Source organism: Mus musculus, chromosome 4, assembly GCF_000001635.26.
Source record: "Mus musculus strain C57BL/6J chromosome 4, GRCm38.p6 C57BL/6J".
Classification (NCBI taxonomy): Eukaryota; Metazoa; Chordata; class Mammalia; order Rodentia; family Muridae; genus Mus; species Mus musculus.
Window position 1 is genome coordinate 56642774 of NC_000070.6, and position 19373 is coordinate 56662146.

At 46.3% G+C, this 19373-nt stretch overlaps 1 long non-coding RNA gene across 6 annotated transcripts in view; it reads right to left on the reverse strand.

The window, feature by feature from the left end:
- The window catches only part of Gm34687, a 91471-nt gene that overhangs the window by 19819 nt on the left and 52279 nt on the right, over nt 1-19373 (reverse strand). For 4 of the 6 annotated variants that reach the window (XR_390590.2, XR_881296.1, XR_881300.1 and 1 more), the window contains one exon: nt 11400-13624. The exons of 1 other annotated variant lie outside the window; for it this stretch is intronic. This is a non-coding gene — a long non-coding RNA (predicted gene, 34687). Of the gene's footprint in view, nt 1-11399; nt 13625-18746; nt 19113-19373 lie in introns of those variants that run through there. One more of the 6 variants, XR_881298.1, reaches the window with a different exon arrangement.

Below are 19373 nucleotides of genomic sequence, written 5' to 3' on the forward strand. Positions count from 1 at the left end.
ATAAGACAGGTTTCATGATCAAAGGTGATTAGAAAATAATGAGGGGGTGTTACCTAGAGGGGGTTCCCCTTCTCAAAGGAGAAGGGGGGAGAAAATGGGGCAGGGTGGGGGAGATTATGTGGGAGGAGAGGGGAGTACTACTGGGATAGAAAGTGAATAAATAAAAAAGAGAAAAGAATGAGACCACCCCACTATTACTGGGACTGAGGGACACAGCGTTAATGAGCATCCACGGAGGTCTTGGTGGAAGAACAAAACTCTCCTAAGGGTACCAGCTGCTCAGCTGTTCTGTCACGCAGTGCAGAGGCTGGAGAGACAACTTAAGGACAGACCCAGGAAGGCACCAAACTTCCCTTGGAAACACAGGGGACTTACATAATGCTTCTGAGCACACAAGAAAGGCACTTAATCCTCCGAAATCAGAGGCCAGCTCCTGGCAGTCTGAGACAGAGGACAGAATTCCTGCCTTGAGGGTCCTCACCTGCAGAGGGTCTATATTGTCATGTGTCTTTCTTTAAACAGTGCCCAAAATGCCCATGAAGCACAAGTTTACACAGCTGTGCTCAGGTCATTTTCCTTCAAAAGGGGACCTGACATATGTCTCCTTTAGCTATGGCACAAACAAAAAAAAAAAAAAAAAAAAAAAAAAAAAGAAGAAGAAGAAGAAGAAGAAGAAGAAAAATCTATATCTCACACTGCTAGAAAACCCAGAAATCCAGAGCTGGTTTCCAACCAGGCCTGTGAGAAGCAGAGAATATTCTGGGCTGGGAAAAGAGGAATTGTGGATCATAGAGATGCTGAGGAGGGTTGAGCTAAAAAAAAAAAAAAATTAAGCAAAGCATAGCTACTGGAGGCACACACTCAGCTCAAGGCAAGGCCCCAAGGGGAACAAACATTCTCTGTGCCATAAAGGACAGAGGATGGCAGAAGAGACATTTGGAAGGCAGCCAGAGCACCTGCCACCATGTGACACATGTAGGAATAAGAGACTTCCCCGGAGGCTACCAGATCCTAGGTGGGACTAAGGCTCAAACTTTGAAAAAGGTCTAGGAGACCAAATGTTTAGTTGGAATATAAGTGTGGCACCAAATGAAGACCTCCAAGAGCCTATGGCTGCATTCTGAGTTAAGAGAGGTTAGACCCTATGCAGAAGACAGAAGAAAAAAGGTCTATGATTCGTCCCAGGAGAAGCTGTAATGGCAGGGACAGGGTTTGTTTGGCCTCACAGGATATCCTAACCAAGCAACAGCAGCATCCAGCCTCTGAGAATGACGTCCTCTGCTCGTTCCTGCCCTTCCCTGAGTGTGTCTGGGCATGTTAAAACCGTGACGTGAGCTACTTGCCACACGCAAGAAGTGAGGTAACGGGAAGAAGAAACCATGCCCGTCAGACCGGAGTCCTCAGCACAGTTACTTAAAGCATTGCTGGTCATCAAACTAACAGGCCACTGGTCACCATGGTAACAGCAATCAAAACACCAATTCCTGCTTTCCTGAGCTGGTGTTGAATGACGATTGTGCTGCACAGAGGAGCAACTTAATCCCTCAGTGCACAATAAACAGAGTTGCCAGCTCCAGCCTCGTAGAAGATGGAGAAAAATAACTTGCGAGCGGACAAAGTACATTTCTCAGGGTGGATGCATGATTCGAGCCAAGAACTCAAGGAGGGAATCTTTTTGCTCAGCTTGAAGTCATTGCTGTCTCTGAGCCGCTTCCCCCACCCATCACAGTTTTTAGGGAGGGAGACTGTTACGACTGCTTAAGAAACATGATGAATTTGTTTTAAACCCCAGATATGTGCATCTCTAGCCTTCCTGGCAAAATTCAGACAAAAATTTAATGACGGCTGTGAAATACTCACATTCGAAGTAGATCTGATAATTTTCCTTTATGTCACCAAGGCAACACAGAATTCATCTTCATCTCTTTGGAGGATAGTGATCCTCTCCAAATGCCTGATGCAAGCGTGAAACACAAGCCTCCCCCTCCTTTTGTTCCACCCCTACAGCCGAGTGAAGCCAAAATCCCTGGATCTAGGCCCATTGGCTGCCAAGTCACAGCTGTCTTGGGTTTCCTCACTCCAAGGTCACTGGGCAAAATCGTAGAGACCCTGGGATGCACCATAAATCCAATTCCTCTTTTCAAAGCCTATTTCCTTCTCTTCTCCTATAAGAGTCTCAGAGAGGTACATTCTAATACAACAAAGTACACAAGGAATCCTGCTTTAATTCCCTTCTCCACTCTATTCCATCAGCAGATCAAGGGCCCAAGACTGGCAGATGCCAGTTGCTACATCTCACTCCAGATCTGCATGGAGAATGGAGTAAGTGGCTGGGTAGACACCAGTCTGAATGCCCTGTGGTCAGCTGTGTACCTTTGGACTAGCCAGTTCTGGTCAAGGGCAGAAGCCATTTGGAACCCACAGAGCTATCCAATCCCAAGTCCAGTGATTCACTGAGTCTCTCAAGAAACCACAGTCTTCCTTGAACTATGACACGGTGTAACCTTTGGTTGTGAGTGTTTTGCCACAGTTTGTTTCTCTAACTTTAGCACAGAGATAGTATCCTGTGCAGAGGTGTAATCGCTGTGTACCTACTCCTTGGCAGCTATTACGTTTCTCTGGCTATAAAAGCCTAAATCAAAACATAGTCTCTGTGGAGTTCCAATTTTTCTAGGTGTATAATGAGTCTACCTCATAGGATCACTGAGTGAATTTAAAATACAAGATGTGAGCCAGAGGGAAAGACCATCAGCTAAAGGTAGAGCTACCAAGCCTCATGACCTGTGTTTGAATCCCAGGAGCCACATGGTAGAAATGGAGAATCAATTCCCACACATTGTCTTCTGACCTCCCCACATGTACTGTAATGTAGTCACACACAAATAGTAATATTAAACAGGCTGAGCAAGTTATGTTGGGTGTGTGTGTGTGTGTGTGTGTGTGTGTGTCTGTGTGTCTGTGTGTCTGTGTGTCTGTGTGTCTGTGTGTCTGTGTGTCTGTGTATGTGTGTCTGTGTGTCTGTGTGAGTGTGTATGTGTAACAATGACAATTATGAGAAAAGAGCCCATGAATTTGAAAGGGAACCAGAGGAAAACATGGTAGGGATTAAAGAGAGGGAAAGGAAGGGAGAAATTACATAATTATATTTTGACTTTAAATAATAATAATAGCCGGGTGGTAGTTGGCGCACGCCTTTAATCCCAGCACTTGGGAGGCAGAGGCAGGCAGATTTCTGAGTCCAAGGCCATCCTGGTCTACAGAGTGAGTTCCAGGACAGCCAGGGCTACACAGAGAAACCCTGTCTTAAAAAACAAAAATTAATAATAACAATAATAATAATAATAATAAACAACTGTGGGAGCAAAGTCAGTACCCCAGACCTTTGATACTAATTTTAAGTCCAGGCTTTACAATGTACCAGCTCAGAGACTCCAAACTTATAACATCTATGCAATAGGAGAAATTTTAATAAAAGTCAGTAATTATTAAGCCTTTCCACAACGTCCTGTCATCCTTCAATGCTCAGAGACCGTTGCAACTTTAGGAGGAAAGATTTGAAGAAGTCTGGCCTCAGTATTGTTACCATCACCACTGCCACCACCACCACCATCACCAATAGCACCATCAAAGATGCCGCTGACACTTCCGCCACCACCACCTTTTGCCAGGTAATCCAGATGAGGTTTTCTTTAAAAAACAAAAAAGAAAAGAAAAGAAATTTGGACACTGTCTCTGTGCCCTCTGGTTAGTCTAGCTAAGGGTTTATCTATCTTGTTGATTTTCTCAAAGAACCAGCTCCTGGTTTCTCTGTATAGCTCTGGCTGTCCTGGAACTCACTTTGTAGACCAGGCTGGCCTTGGACTCAGAAATCTGCCTGCCTCTGCCTCCTGAGTGCTGGGCCTAAAGGCGTGTGCCACCACACCCAGCATGACGATTCTTTGTATAGTTCTTTTTGTTTCTACTTGGTTGGTTTCAGCCCTGAGTTTAAATATTTCCTGCTGTCTACTCCTCTTGGGTGTATTTCCTTCTTTTTGTTCTAGAGCTTTCAGGTGTGCTGTTAAGCTGGTAGTATATGCTCTCTCCCATTTCTTTTTGGAGGCACTCAGAGCATTGAGATTTCTTCTTAACACTGCTTTCATTGTATTCCATAAGTTTGGGTATGTTGTGCCTTCATTTTCATTAAATTCTAAAAAGTCTTTAACTTCTTCATTTTTTTTCTTGACCAAGTTATCATTAAGTAGAGCATTGTTCAGCTTCCATGTGTATGTGGGCTCTCTGTTGTATTTGTTGCTAATGAAGACCAGCCTTAGTCCATGGTGATCTGATAGGATGCATGGGATTATGTCAATCTTCTTGCATCTATTGAGGTCTGTTTTGTGACTGGTCAGTTTTGGAGAAGGTACCATGAGGTGCTGAGAAGAAAGCATATTCTTTTGTTTTAGGATGAAATGTTCTATAGATATCTGTTAAATTCATTTGGTCCATAATTTCTGTTATTTCACTGTGTCTCTGTTTAGTTTGTGTTTCCTTGATCTGTCCATTGATGAGAGATGGGTATTGAAGTCTCCCGTTATTGTATGAAGTGCAGTATGTGCTTTGAGCTTTAGTAAAATTTCTTTTCTGAATGTGGGTGCCCTTGCATTTGGAGCATAGATGTTCATAATTGAGAGTTCTTCTTGGTAGATTTTTCCTTTGATGAGTATGAAGTGTCCTTCCTTATCTTTTTTGATAACTTTTGGCTGAAAGTTGCTTTTATTCAATATTCTTTCTTTGTTTTGTGCATTTGGTGTTTGGACAATTATGTGATGGGAGGAATTTCTTTTCTGATCCAATTCTTTGGAGTTCTGTAGGCCTCTTGTATGTTCATGAGCATCTCTTTCTTTAGGTTAGGGAAGTTTTCTTCTATAATTTTGTTGAAGATATTTACTGGCCCTTTAAGTTGGGAATCTTCACTCTCTTCTATACCTATTATCCTTAGGTTTGGTCTTCTCATTGTGTCCTGGATTTCCTGGGGATGTTTTGGGTTAGGAACCTTTTGCATTTTGCATTTTCTTTGACTGTTGTGTTAATGTTTTCTATGGTATCTTCTGCACCTGAGCCCAAAAGTTCAGAATACCCAAGATTCAATTCACAGACCATATGAAGCCCAAGAAGAAGTAAAACCAAAATGTGGATGCTTCAGTGCTTCTTAGAAGGGTGAACAAAATACTCACAGGAGGAAATATGGAGACAAAGTGTGGAGCAGAGGCTGAAGGAAAGGCCATCCAGAGACTGCCCTACCTGGGGATCCACCCCATATACAGCCACCAAACCTGGACATTATTGTGGATGCAAGGAAGTGATTGTGGATGGAAGCCTGATATGGCTGTCTCCTGAGAAGCTCTGCCAGAGCCTTACAAATACAGAGGTGGATGCTTGCAGCCAACCATTGGACTGAGTGTGGGGTTCCCAATGGAGGAGTTGAAGAAGGGACTGAAGGAGCTGAGGGAGTTAGCAGCCCCATGGAGGGGGTATCAGTGTCAACAGGCCAAACTTCCTGGAGCTCCCGGGGACTGGACCACCAACCAAAGAATACACATGGAGGGACCTATCGCTCCAGCCCCAAATGTGGCAGTAGATGGCCTTGTTGGACATCAGTGGGAGGAGAGGCCCTTGGGCCTGAGGGTGTTCGATGCCCCAGTGTAGGTGAATGCCAGAGAGGGAAGACAGGAGTGGGTGGGTGGATGGGGAGCACCCTCATAGAGGCAGGGGGAGGGGAGATGGAATAGCAGGGTTCTGAAGAGGAGACCTGGAACGGGAAAAACATTTGAAATGTAACTAAAGAAAATATCCAATGAAAAATTTAAAAAATAAATTAAAAAAAAAAACCTTTCAAGGCTGGAGGTGTGGCTAAGAGAGGGTAGAGTACTTACCTAACATATACAGATCCTTGGATTTAATTATCAGCACCACATAAACCAGTCATGGAGGCCTAAGCTTGTAATTGCATCATCCAAAGTTAGAGGCAGGAAGGTCAGAAGTTCAAGGTCACCCTTGGTTATACAGCAAAGTTGAGACCAGCTTGTGTTATATGAGACATTAAGAATGAAAGCTATGTCATTTTTTTCTGGACAAGAGAAACAATATCATGTCCAAATGAATTCCAGCCATGGCAGCCTGTGTCAAGCATAGCAGGAAGAGAGAACTTCAAGAAGAGTCTGGGAAGAAGGTACCATTCTGCACAGATGCTGTACTGGCTGGTTTTGTGTGTCAACTTGACACAGCTGGAGTTATCACAGAGAAAAGAGCTTCAGTTGAGGAAATGCCTCCATGAGATCCAACTGTAAGGCATTTTCTCAATTAGTGATCAAGGGGGAAAGGCCCCTGTGGGTGGGACCATCTCTGGGCTGGTAGTCTTGGGTTCTATAAGAGAGCAGGCTGAGCAAGCCAGGGGAAGCAAGCCAGTAAAGAACATCCCCTCCATGGCCCCTGCATCAGCTCCTGCTTCCTGACCTGTTTGAGTTCCAGTCCTGACTTCCTTTGGTGATAAAGAACAATGCAGAAATGTAAGCTGAATAAACCCTTTCCTCCCCAACTTGTTTCCTGGTCATGATGTTTGTGCAGGAATAGAAACCCTGACTAAGACAAATTGGTACCAGCATAGTGGGGTATTACTGTGACAACCTGACCATGTCTGGGGGAGGACTTTGCATCAAAGGACCTTGCCTAACATACTGAGGCCAACCAGGAGCCCTGAAAGAGAAAGAACATGAAGTCAGTGAACCAGCAGTGCCTGAGGTATGAAGGAGGGAAGAGTGCATGAGAAAGAGAGAGAGAGAGAGAGAGAGAGAGAGAGAGAGAGAGAGGGAGAGGGTGGGGGTGGGGGCAGGCAACACTGCAGCTTCCCCAGTTGCTGAACAGGAGGCAGAAAAATGGGTGGGAACATGTGACAGGGTATCCTTCACTACTCAGATGCCTGCTACTGCTGTCTCCTTTTGCCAGCCATTGTCTTCTAAACTCATTCCTATCAAAAAGCAGAGACAAAATGACTCTTTTACTGGCAACTAGTGTTAATGGCTGGCCACTTGACACCAGAGAAGCCCAAGAACACCATGACCAATGGTGCATTGACCTCAACTAATTAATAAAGGCCATGCCACAGTCCTCGGCCAATCTGTCACTAGCTGGCTCTGTTCTAGACAGAATCACCCCCTCCCCATGACCCTGACCTATGTTCCAGCATCATGCACCTCTCCTCTGGAATCAGCCACCATCAATCCTTCAGCAGTCTACCAGGCCACCACCCCAAGCTCTGTTATCAACTCAGCCAAGTTGGGAAATTCCCACAAGGTTTCCCAGTAGAGCTTTAAAGATAGAAATGCCACATGCAAGCTTCTGGTTTATGACGTGGCATGAACTCTACTCATGTCTCATGTTCCAACACAAATGAGCAAAAGCAGATACAACTAGAACCAAGAGAAGCACCTACTCAGGACAGCCCTCAGCACTGCTACAGCCAGGGTGGAGCTTAACAAGGATCACGGCACTGTTTCCTCCAGGTAACCCAGCTCTATGGTCATGCCTGGCCATCCTATGGCAGGAGCACCCTGCCCACACTCTGCAGTGTTCAGATATTTGGTTCACTGGTCTGTGTGTTATTGCTATAGTCATTGGTGCATAGTAATTGTGCATGTTCATGAGTCTTACTGTGGCACCTCCATCTATTTATATCATGTTTTAAGCACATCTACCCTCTCCTGGTCACTCTCTTAACTCTCTCCACCCACTCCTCTCTCTTCCTAATGGTCTCTCTCATATACTTTCAGGATATCAGATCAAAGTCAAAGACACCTAACAAGAGGTCAATTAGGTCTTGAGGGCTCTGTCATCAGTGGATTGATGTTTCACACAGGGAGTGCACATTCAATCCAAGGATGTATGTAGCCTCTGCGGCTCTTTCCCTTGTAGATACTCTCTCACTCTCTCAGTGTGTGTGTGTGTGTGTGTGTGTGTGTGTGTGTGTGTGTGTGTGTGTGTGGTGTCTGTGTGGGCACATGAGCCACAGTGCACACATGTCAGTCAGAGGACAACTTCAATAAGCCATCTCTTTTTCCATATTAAGTGGATTCCAGGGTTGAACCCCAGTCACCAAGCTTGCACAGTAAGCACTCTTTCCAGTGAGGCATCTCATCAGCTCTGCACCTAATTGTTTTTAAATAGTCTCTCATATAACCAACAGTTCATCAACTCAACTAGTCTGATGAGCCAGCAAGTTCTCCGAAATCCTCCTGTCTCTGCACCCCAAGGCATGCACTGTGGCCCCACTGTTTGTCTGAGGCTGGGATGGGACTCAGACTCTTCATGACTGCCTAGAAAACACTGACGAGGGCACCTCTGTGGGCCCTATCACATCAGGTTTAGTTGGTTGTTAATTTGCAGAACAGAGAAATGAGTGAATGACAACTATGTCTTGCAACTCCATTTTTCAAAGACTTTGCTTCATATACAGCATAATTGAAGAACTAGGGAATTAAAATGCAGACTTTCAAATCACCACTGAGTCCAACCCATTCACTTCACCTGATAAGTACACCCAGAGCAGGGAGGTGTCCACTCCAAAGATGGCCAAGAATAGTAAGAACTGACTTCAAGTGATGGCCATGGGGGAGGGGCTGTGCTGGTGCTTCATGTCCACTGCCACATTTCAGTCTCTCAAACATCCCACAGGATGATATAGCATTAACCCATTTCACAGATGGGTAAACTAAGAGGACAAATAGCTAGTGCAAGTCACAAGGGCCTCATAGTGTCAGATAAAATTCTATACCTGTAAAATGTAGGATTGAGGAGAAAGAGAGAAGATTCGGTAAAAACCTTCATTTTACTTCCGCAAGCCTCAGGCTGCTGTAGCTATAAATTGAGGGTAATTGTATTACACTTTTAGGGTCATAGACATTTCAAAATAAATGATGTGTAAAAGTACTAGGTAAAATGCAAAGTAATATTCAACCAGAGAGGAAATGGAATTTCTTTCTTCAAAAAAAAAAAAAAAGTGAATTCATTGGGGATTATCTTTTCTTTGGAAAAAGAAAGGGTGGGAGGAGGGAAGGAAGGAAGGGAAGGAGGGATGGGAGGGAGGAAGAAAAGGAGGGAGAGAAGGAGGGAGGGAGGAAAAGAGAGAGGGAGGGGATGGAAGGGAGGGAGGAAAGAAAGAGAGAGAGAGAGAGAGAAAGAAAGAAAGAAAGAAAGAAAGAAAGAAAGAAAGAAAGAAAGAAAGAAAGAAAGAAAGAAAGAAAGGGAGAGAAAGAAAGAAAAGAAAAAGAGAGAAAGAAAGAAAGAAAGAAAGAAAGAAAGAAAGAAGGGAGGGAGGGAGGGAGGGAGGGAGGGAGGGAGGGAGGGAGGGAGGGAGGGAGGGAGGGAGGCAGGCAGGCAGGCAGGAGACCTACACACCCTGTTAGGGTTGGTGATACAGCTCAACCAGTAAAGTCACCTCCTGCCAAGCCAGGCAGCCTGAATTCAGTCCCTCAGACACCACCACCACCCCCCACCATAGTGATAGAAGAAAACCAGTTCCTGCAAGTTGTACTCTGACTTCCATCCTTGCATGCATGACACTGTGCTTACACATGGGGGGAGGGGAGAGGAGACAGAGAGACAGAGGGAAACAAAGAAAAAGATAGAGGGAGAGAGAGAAAGACAGTGAGAGAGAGAAAGAGTAAATAAAGAGTAAAAGAAACAGTTACAATTAAATATGTTCAAATGTGTAAAGATAAGCATGATCCAAGTTCTGCTGTGGAGACACAGTGCAGACACACATGTCAGCAGAGCACCCCACGTATATGCAGATATGCATACGATCATTAAGTGGTATCAAATACCACATTCTGTCTGGGAATCTTAGTTTTTGTTTTGTTTTTTTCCAAGTCATCTGTGGGTTTAAAAAAAAAATCAAAAGATGTATTTGAAGAATTCTATTTTGAGTTTAGCTCAGCCCTCTGAAACAGCGTGTTGTATTAAATCAACTGCCCTCCTTTTCACTCTTGAAGCTAGTCCCAGGGCAAACTAGTCACTTACTTGGGAACAGCCTGTGCTACACAGAAGCCAGAGAGTCCCCAGAGCAGAAAAGTCTAGCCTGCTCCAGTCGCCTGGCTCAGCTACAACATACTACATGGGCACATTCCAGGCCTCTTCTGAAGCAGGCCTGTGCCCTCCACTGCAGGCCGGTCAAGTGCCACTGTGCAGACACAGAGCCAGGGCTTGGACAGACTTCAGCTCAACTCTAAATGAATTGTAGGGCAAGAGTCAAGGGGTGGGAAGTGAGGCGACCTGGGAATAGAGCTTCTTGAAGTCCGGGCTCAGGGACGATGTGACTGGCAGCTATTAGTTACTCCATATTTGCCAACAGTCTGTGGCAAGAACCAAGGATGTGTTCCCACTGCCATGGCATGAAGAGTTTCCTGAAATAATAAGCAGTGCTTTCGTCAAAGGTTCCCAGGGGCGAAGAAACCAGCTAGAGCTTAGCTGGCTGCTGCTAGTTTTTGAAGAGAAGGGGAGACAAAAAGGAAGGGAAAGGATCGCAGTGTGTCTCTGGAGCAAAATTCTTTTTTCTCTCTCTTTTTTTCTTTTTTTTTTTTTATTTATTACGTATTTTCTTCAATTACATTTCCAATGCTATCCCAAAAGTCCCCCATACCCTCCCCTCCACTTCCCTACCCACCCATTCTCATTTTTTTGGCCCTGGCGTTCCCCTGTACTGGGGCATATAAAGTTTGTGTGTCCAATGGGCCTCTCTTTCCAGTGATGGCCAACTAGGCCATCTTTTGATACATATGTAGTTAGAGTCAAGAGCTCCAGGGTACTGGTTAGTTCATAATGTTGTTCCATCTATAGGGTTGCAGGTCCCTTTAGCTCCTTGGGTACTTTCTCTAGCTCCTCCATTGGGGGCCCTGTGGTCCATCCAATAGCTGACTGTGAGCATCCACTTCTGTGTTTGCTAGGCCCCGGCATAGTCTCTCAAGAGACAGCTATATCTGGGTCCGGAGCAAAATTCTTAGGCTTTCCCTGAGTCTAATTACCACCTTTCCTCCTCCTTCCCCTCCTCCCCCTCCCCCTCCTTCCCCTCCCCCCTCCTCCCCCTCCTCCCCCTTCTCCCCCTCCTCCTCCTTCTTCTTCTTCTTCTTCTTCTTCTTCTTCTTCTTCTTCTTCTTCTTCTTCTTCTTCTTCTTCTTCTTCTCTCTCTCTCTCTCTCTCTCTCTCTCTCTCTCTCTCTCTCTCTCTCCCTGTGTCTCTGCCTCTGCCTCTTTCTCTCCCATCTCCTGTCCTCCTGTCTCTCCCTCTTTCTCCCCCACACCCCCCCCCCGCCCCTTCTCTCTCCCTGAACTACAGTGACTTTTTCTCACAAGTAGGTAACTTTAGCCTCCACTAAAGAAGGAAGGATTACCACTAACCTCCACTTTCCTACCTGGAACAGGGATACCACAGCTAGTGTTCTATGAATGAAGGGGTGAAAGATCAGACGAGAACAAAGAAAGAATGAGTCCCTGGTGACTCTGTCACGCCACGACTCCCTGTGACCCAAAAGATTGAAGACCTAGGTGCTAAATCCACTCTGGAGCTCTCTCCCCTGCAGGCAGGCTTCATGTAGCTGCTGTGATGCAGTAACATTTATGCTAAGTAAAAATTCAGGGTCTGGTTCAGTCTTTCACTATCACTCAGAGGGGAAGCCGCTGATCCCCTCCCCCATCGCCCCGCTCTACACTGGCCAGGACTAGACCCAAAGCCATCTCCACATTTACCCAAGCTGGCTCTGAGTGGCCCCAGGGCTGCGGAAACACTCAAGGCTCTGTTTGGGGTGTTCCTGGCAGCAGAAACAGTTCCAGCTCCCTCAGGCTATGTATTTGTACCAGAACATTTCCTTCTCCTGTCTGCTTACCAAGTAAACAAGCAAAGCAGAAGAGGGGAGACCTTTTGGACAAAAGGATTCTTTGCCGTTCTAAACCTTTTATCTTAAGCACCCCCAAGGCAGAAACCATGAAATCCCCCTTTCATTTCTCAACCTGTCTTTGCACACCGCTTTTGCACTGGATCCAAGAGCCAACCAGCCAACTACCAACATGCTGAGTGCAGGCTGCAGAGCACCAGCGATACAGTCTCACAGGGGACTTAAGCACAAGACTGTAGATGGTCGTTCTCCTGCTGAGCTTTCTCAGAGGGTTGCCATCTTCAGGGAAAGCCTTGCACCACACTCACCACCTCATTTTGTGGGGCAGGGTCTCCCACTAACCTTGGAGCTCTCTCCGTGGCTAGACTGTCAGGCCATTAAGTTCCTGGCTCCATCAATCTCTTGCTTCCCGTTCCTGGACTTCCAACACTTGCTGCTGTGTCTGGTTTGTTGCTGTTGTTGTTGTTGTTGTTGTTGTTGTTGTTGTTGTCGTCGTTGTTGTTTGTGTTTTTTGTTTGGTTTTAGTTTTTGTATTTTTAACACGGGTGCTGGGGATCCGAACTCATGTTCTCATGAATGCATAGCAGCGACTTGAGCAGCTCAGCTATCTCCCCAGCAGCGTGCATGAACACATTTCTTAGTCAAATGGTATCACCCAGCATGAAGGGCCTGTTGCTTTTCAGCCTTGGACACAGGGGAACCCTCTGAGTGAAGAGCTTGAAAGCCAGCTGGCTCCTTCTGTGACAGTTCTGAGTACTGTCAAACAAGTGACAGTTTGAGTGCTGGCTCACACGTCAGTCAGCCAAACACACTGTGCCTGTTGACCACCTCATGTCACCAGCTTGCCATCTCTGCTCTGAATCTCAAACATGGAGGGTGGATCTGTGCATCACTTGTCTTTCCATCTCCTAGTCCAAGCACAGAGGAAGTGACCGGGTGATCTGAATTGGGTAAAATCATGTTCTGTCTCTATGCTAATGATGCCACCTGAGAAAGCTCTCAGCACTTGGGGATCCCCTTAGATCCATTCTCATCGTTCTCCCCTGTGAAAGTCCGATCTTGAATTTTTAGCAAGATATGTGGCTACCCAAAATAGACAAAATATTCCCTAGCTTCTCTCGCAGCCAAATGTTTCTATATAACTAAGTCCTTAGCCAAGGGGATGAACATAGAAGTAACGACTTTTAAAAGGGAACATCTAAGAGAGAGCAATGCCATTTTGCTCCCTCTTTCCTCCTCTCTGGAATCCAGACCTGATGGTAGGAGCTGGAGCAGCCAGATCGGGTCGAGTGGCATATTAGCCACTTGTTGAGGACCACAGACTAGAGGGGAGAAAGGCTGATCTCTGGTGACTTAGCAGCTGCTCTAACAGATGTCTTCTTACTGAGGGAAGAGACACACTTCTATTTTGATCCGTCTGTTCTGTTGGAGGCATTCTGCAAGAAGTGACTTCTCGTACTTGATCATCTCAGCCTGGTTTATATTCATTTAACATGTAATATAATAATAGCATGTGCATGTTAGTCAGGCTCCCGTCACAGTTACAAAACACTCAAGATGAATGACTCAAAAGAAGGAAGGGTTCACTCCGGGCCTCAGATTCAGAGGCTGCAGACCATGGTCTCCTGTTGCCTTTGGACCTCCATAGCAAGGGAACGCACTGTGGTGGGTGATGCGTGATGGAGACCTCTCTCATTCATGGGCCTCGAGAAGTAGAGAGAGAAGAATAGAAGGAGAGAGAAGACAACAGGGTCCCATTGACTCTTCATGGCACTGGCTCTGTGGCCTAGCTTCCTCACACAAGGCCCTGTTCCATCCCTACAGCACCATGAACCGTAGGCCCAGCCTTCAGCATCTGGCCATGGGGATATAAAGGATATATTGACTTGGTTTTCTTGTTATCTACATCCCTGTTGGATTATAAGCTCCACAAAGGCAAGAACTCTGCTTTATTTAAGAAATGTCATTTCTTTAGTATTTAGAAGACAGCCTTGAATGTGGAAGATGTTGGCAAAGTATTTGTTGGGCTGGAGACATGGCTCCATTGTAAGGAGGCCTTAGCGCTCTTCCAGAGGACTAGAATTTAGTTCTCGGCACCCACAGTTAGCAACTTACAACTGCCCATAACTGCTCCAAGAGATCTGACACCCTCTCCTGGCCTCCATGGCCTGACAGAGACATACAGATACATACACTTGCATGCGCGTGCACACACACACAGAGAGAGAGAGAGAGAGAGAGAGAGAGAGAGAGAAATAAAAGTAACTTTTTAGAATTATTTATTTATTCAATGTAGGCTTCTGGAGCCAGGGAAGCCAGGAAGAACTAGGAAGTTCAGATAAAAGTCTTCAAAAAGAGTCCTAAAGCTCAAACTCCTAGACACAGAGTGTGGACCAAGGCCTAGATCTTTTCTGAAAGATCTTTCAGAACAGGGCAAGAGACTAGAAGAAAAAAAGGCTGAGTGTGCTAAAATACTCCTATTATGCACTCAAAATAAACACCTGGCAGAATACCTCCACATCTGGAGCACGTCACAAGACTACAATTACAGTTGGCCAGGCCACGCATGCCACAGCTGCTACAGAGTAAAGGCGGGTGATTGAAAACAGCAGGTTGCCATGGTGCAAAATTGGTCACTGCTGAATAATTTGTGTGTTTGTCTTCAGATCCAAAGTGCCAGAAGAGGGTTCTATCTCTGGTGGGGACAAGAAGGTGACTTCTTAAGACACCTAAATGGAAAAGCAAAAGAACTAGCTTGCTACATACCTCCCCCAGGCCAGATGCCACAACTACCTGTGTTCCTCTAAGTGAGAATGACCATCCCCCTTCTCCAGACGCAGAGTGAGAAGACCTGTGTCCGTCAGCTTCCTGACTCTACCGTAGGATACCTGGCATGGTTGATGCCGTTCTTACAGCTCCAGGAGCTGAGACGTCTACGGACCAGGGATCTGCACCGAGCAAGAACCCCGTGGCAATCAAGAGAATCTGAGAAGACTAAAGAGAGATCTCAGCAGGTGACAGCTCTTCCTGCCAAGTCTGATGACTTGAAGTTCCCTGGCCCCACCTGGTAGGAAGTCAGACAACGTGTCCTCTAATGTACACACACACATGCATATGCACACACGCACACACACACACTCACACGCACATGCAGGCTCACACACATGCACACAGTAAATGGGAGAGGTGGGGAGAGAACAGTGGAAGGCCACACTCATCCTTTTATCAAATACCCACAATTAATCCACTGGTGACAGAGCCCTCAAGACATAATTATCCTCCTGTTAGGCATCTTTGACTTGCTTCTCAATATTATTTCTCTGGGGACTAAGTTTTCACACACATTTCTACATTTAAACCACAGCAATCCGGGCATACCCAGAGTCCCAGAGCAAAGTAGCCATGTCAATGTGGAATCCAGTTCTGATGCTAGAGAGTTTCTCTGTTTCTTCCACCAGCTCCCTGGTCCTAACTCAAAGAACAAAAATCTAAACATAAGGAAGGAAGAAGAATGCCAGCAAGCTTGTGGACATGGGGAAGGGGCTGGCACAGGTCTCTTGCTGAAAGAAGACAGACGCTGGATACATATATAATACATGTATAAATTAGACATTCATTAGCAGAGGAAAAGGAGCCTTGAGCTACACAAAAATCAGCCAATGGGTCTTTGATCTGAGGCCAGAGGAAGGCACTGCAAAGAGAAATTTGTGTGAAGGGGAAGTCACTACAGAGACTGCAGCGTACACGTTCAAGGTGGTAGTCTGACTGAAGGAAGGGACTAAGGCCAAACTCCTCAACACAGTGAAAGGGTCACAGCCCCCAAGATTGCTCTCTCTGACTCACCCCACTCTCCCCATCATTGGGCCCTGACTGGTGAGTGGAAGGTGGCATGCCCAAAGATATGCCCATATAAAATTCTCAGAAATCATATGTTCTGCCTTATTGGGGGGGTTGGCACTTTATAGATTTAATTAACGAAGACTCTTAAGACAAGGTCCCCAGAACAACATGATAAGCTCAAAATCTGAAGATGATTGTGAAGTCTTTCCTAAAGGCATGGAAATAAAATGGTAGGTACCAGGAGACAGGAGGGGCAAACGCAATTTCAGTTGTACAGATCCAGAAATCTGTTCCACAATGGATGTGGCTGACAATAGGGTAGTGTGTGCTTAAAATGTTGTCAAGAAAATAGGTCTTGTGAAACTGCCCAGAAGTGAGGAAGAAGAGAGGGAGAGAGGGATGGAGGGAGAGAAGGAGGGAGGAAGGGAGGATTATGAAGAAAGAGACAGGGAGAAATGTGGAAAGCACAAGAAAGAAGACTGAATGGAGACTGAGGCGGAGATCAGAGTGTGGCAGCATCCAGGAGGTCAACAGCCACCAAAAGCCGGGAAACACAAGGAACAAATTGTCCCCCAGAGCCTTGGGAGGGAGTGGAGTCTGGCAAACATGTTCACTTTGGGATTCTGACCTACAAGACTGTAAGAGAACAAATCTCTGTTTTCTTAAGTTCATAGCCACTTGGTACATCAGCCCCAGGGAGTTAATAGATGTCCAGTTTCAAAGTTTCCACCATGTCTCACGAGCGACGAGAGATCACACATGCACAGAGAAGCACACTTCACCCGCCACCCCCACTGTGCCTCTGCTTTCCTCTTCCCCTGTGGCATTGTCCTTTGGAAGCTCTTCCATCACTGCTGGGTGGTAGGTCATGTGACCCTGCCTTCTGCCACCCAGCTGTCAGTACCCACCAACCAGGGCACAGTGAAACATGATGGAGGTCCTGTCCTCATGCTTCCCAACTGCCAGTACTGCCTGTCACTCATGCTGATAACGCTGCAACTGTCCTCCCCCGTCAGAGTTCTAGGAGAGGCCTCCTGGTACAAAGATGCTGGAATTGTCAGCAATGGGCCAACCTCAGGAAATTCCCCCATGGGGCCTTACACACATGGAGCCAATCTAGCCAAGAGTCTTCCTCTTGCAGAGCACAGAGGGAACTGATACCTCCCAGTACCCTTTCCTCCAAGATCCCTGCACATATGCATTAGCGGGAGGCACCACTCCCTAAGCCCCCACCTTCACTCCCTCTGCTTTGGGCCATGTCTCCCTGGTTCTTCTAACAGTTCCTCTCCATAAAGAGAGACTTATCAGTGAGTCGCAAAGAAACCTGACTTTTATCTTGAGTCTGAAATCGAGGCCAGCCTGGTCTACTGAGTGAGTTCCGGGACAGCCAGGGCTATATAGAGAAACCCTGTCTTGAAAAAACAAAGACAAAACAAAATAAAACAGCTTTGGCCAAAGTACTGCATAGGACTGCATTCAGTAGTGAATAAAATTCTTTACCAATATCTAGCTTTTATGACTCAAAATTATCTCAGTAATAGAAGAACACAGTGGTCAGGGCAAATGGAAGGCTCTGGATACAGAATAGACTCTGGGATGTCACCATGATGCTCCAGCAGCAGACTCTGCCTCTACCTCCTGTCCCTGTTGCCAAACAAGAGAACCCTTCCCCAGTGCCTCAGGCCACACTTGGAGACAGTGACAGAATGGCTTGAGAGCAATGAGAAGGGGAGCTGTCCTTACACATGGCACACTTTTTATCAGGACAAGAACTTAAGTTCACGAGAGGTAAAGCTAAGGAGAAACCTAAGAGAGAAGTCAGAGCAGCAGGCGACTCTGTTATTTAGGACCAAATATACATACCTAACCCCTTGCTGCCTTAGGGTGGATTTTTACCAGGTATCCCTGGTGAGTAACAAAACAAATGCATGTTGGCACAGCCCACGGGCTTCCCTGACCAGGTCAAAACCCAATAAGGCCAGGTTCAAAGTGAGTGACTTGCTGCTCATACGTGGGACAGCCCATTATACTCTTTATAAGAACTCGGGAAATTCACCGCAGTTCTGAGCACCTTTCTTCTCAAAGGTTCCAAGACATCGTATTCACTAAGCACCTACCCCCTGCCACCTGTGTCGGAGACATTACCTCATTGGTCATTACCAGCCCTGTAGAAAAGGTTTCATTACTGCTAACTTACCCCCTTCCACTGTGACCCATCTGCCTTTTGGGGGCAAGAATTCAGACAGCCCAAAGCAGAACATGAAAAACATTCTGGCCAATAAACATCGTTGGCTAGAACAAAGCCCGGGTAGGATGTGTCACGGGCTATGAGCCTTTATTCTTTCTCAAAGCATTAAGCCTCCAAATTAGAGGGTACTCAGTCCTCATAACGTCAGCACCCGCTTCTCTAGAGTATTTTCTTTAATCATCAAGCTACTTTGCCCAAGTAGAGAAGACTTTTATTCCAACACAAAAGCTGCGTCTAGCCTAGTCTACCAGCGAGTGGTGGACTGGAGGGGTGGGGAGAGAGGGGGAGGTCGGAAAGCGAGAACCCACTGATATCGAAAGCAAAAACACAACTGAGATAGTTCTCAGGGTTCCAGGTATTTACTGAAATGTGACAGGGAGACTAGAGAAATTCAGAAGAGACTCCAGTTCCCATGGTAACAAGGAGACCAAGTCGGACAAAGTACAGGATCAGAGACTTTTGGAAACCTGTCAGAGAAGGGATGGCATAAAGAAAACTAAAGAAACTAAATCTCAGAAGGTGGCAACTTTTCCTGGAGGAGAAAGAAAGGACCCAACATGGAGAGAAGTGAAGAAGAGCTCAGCTGAGCCTCCATGAACTGTTAAAGCTGAGTATGGGGGACAGAAACACCGATTGCAACCTGACCTCCCCACTGACCCCCAGACCTTCCCACTGACCCACACACTGACCCCACATACTGACCCCCACTGACTCCCCACTGATCTCCCACTGGCCCCCCTTGGCTCCCCACTGCCCCCCACTGGCTGCCTTGTTGCACCATCCATCCCCTGCTTCGACAGTCATCTGTGCCTTGGAATGGCAACTATTGAAAACAGATATCGTCATGTACCGTGCAAGCAGATGCATAGTTTGGAGACAACCACTGGCTCAGGTGGAGCTCGTGGCATCTGAAAAATGCATAACGATGTAGCCTGGTGTCTCTTCCTCTGAGGCGAGAGCCTGTGTTCCCTTCGCTGCTTGGTTTTCAGAGCAAGTTCACATCTGTCTGAGTTCCACATGCCCGGGATGCCGTCAAGATGTGTCAACAGGCAGAGCCTGGGGTTGGAAGGACTCAGCATCTTAATTGCACTCACAGGTCAGGAACTTGGGGAATGAGGTAGGATGGAATAGTCATTAGCCAATCACACCAAAAGGCTCCTCTGGACTTGCCACGAGGAGACTGACACCAAAGGTTACAGCCGCCTCTGCTCCCTACTTTCATCGGGATTCAAAGGTCTGGGGCATCCACATCTCTGCCATGTTGGCCCTAAGTAAACGGGCATCTGTGGTCTCAGCTCATCAGCCACCCCCTTCAAACCTCTTGTCTACTTCCCAACGCCTGTCCATGACCTTCAAATGTCTTAT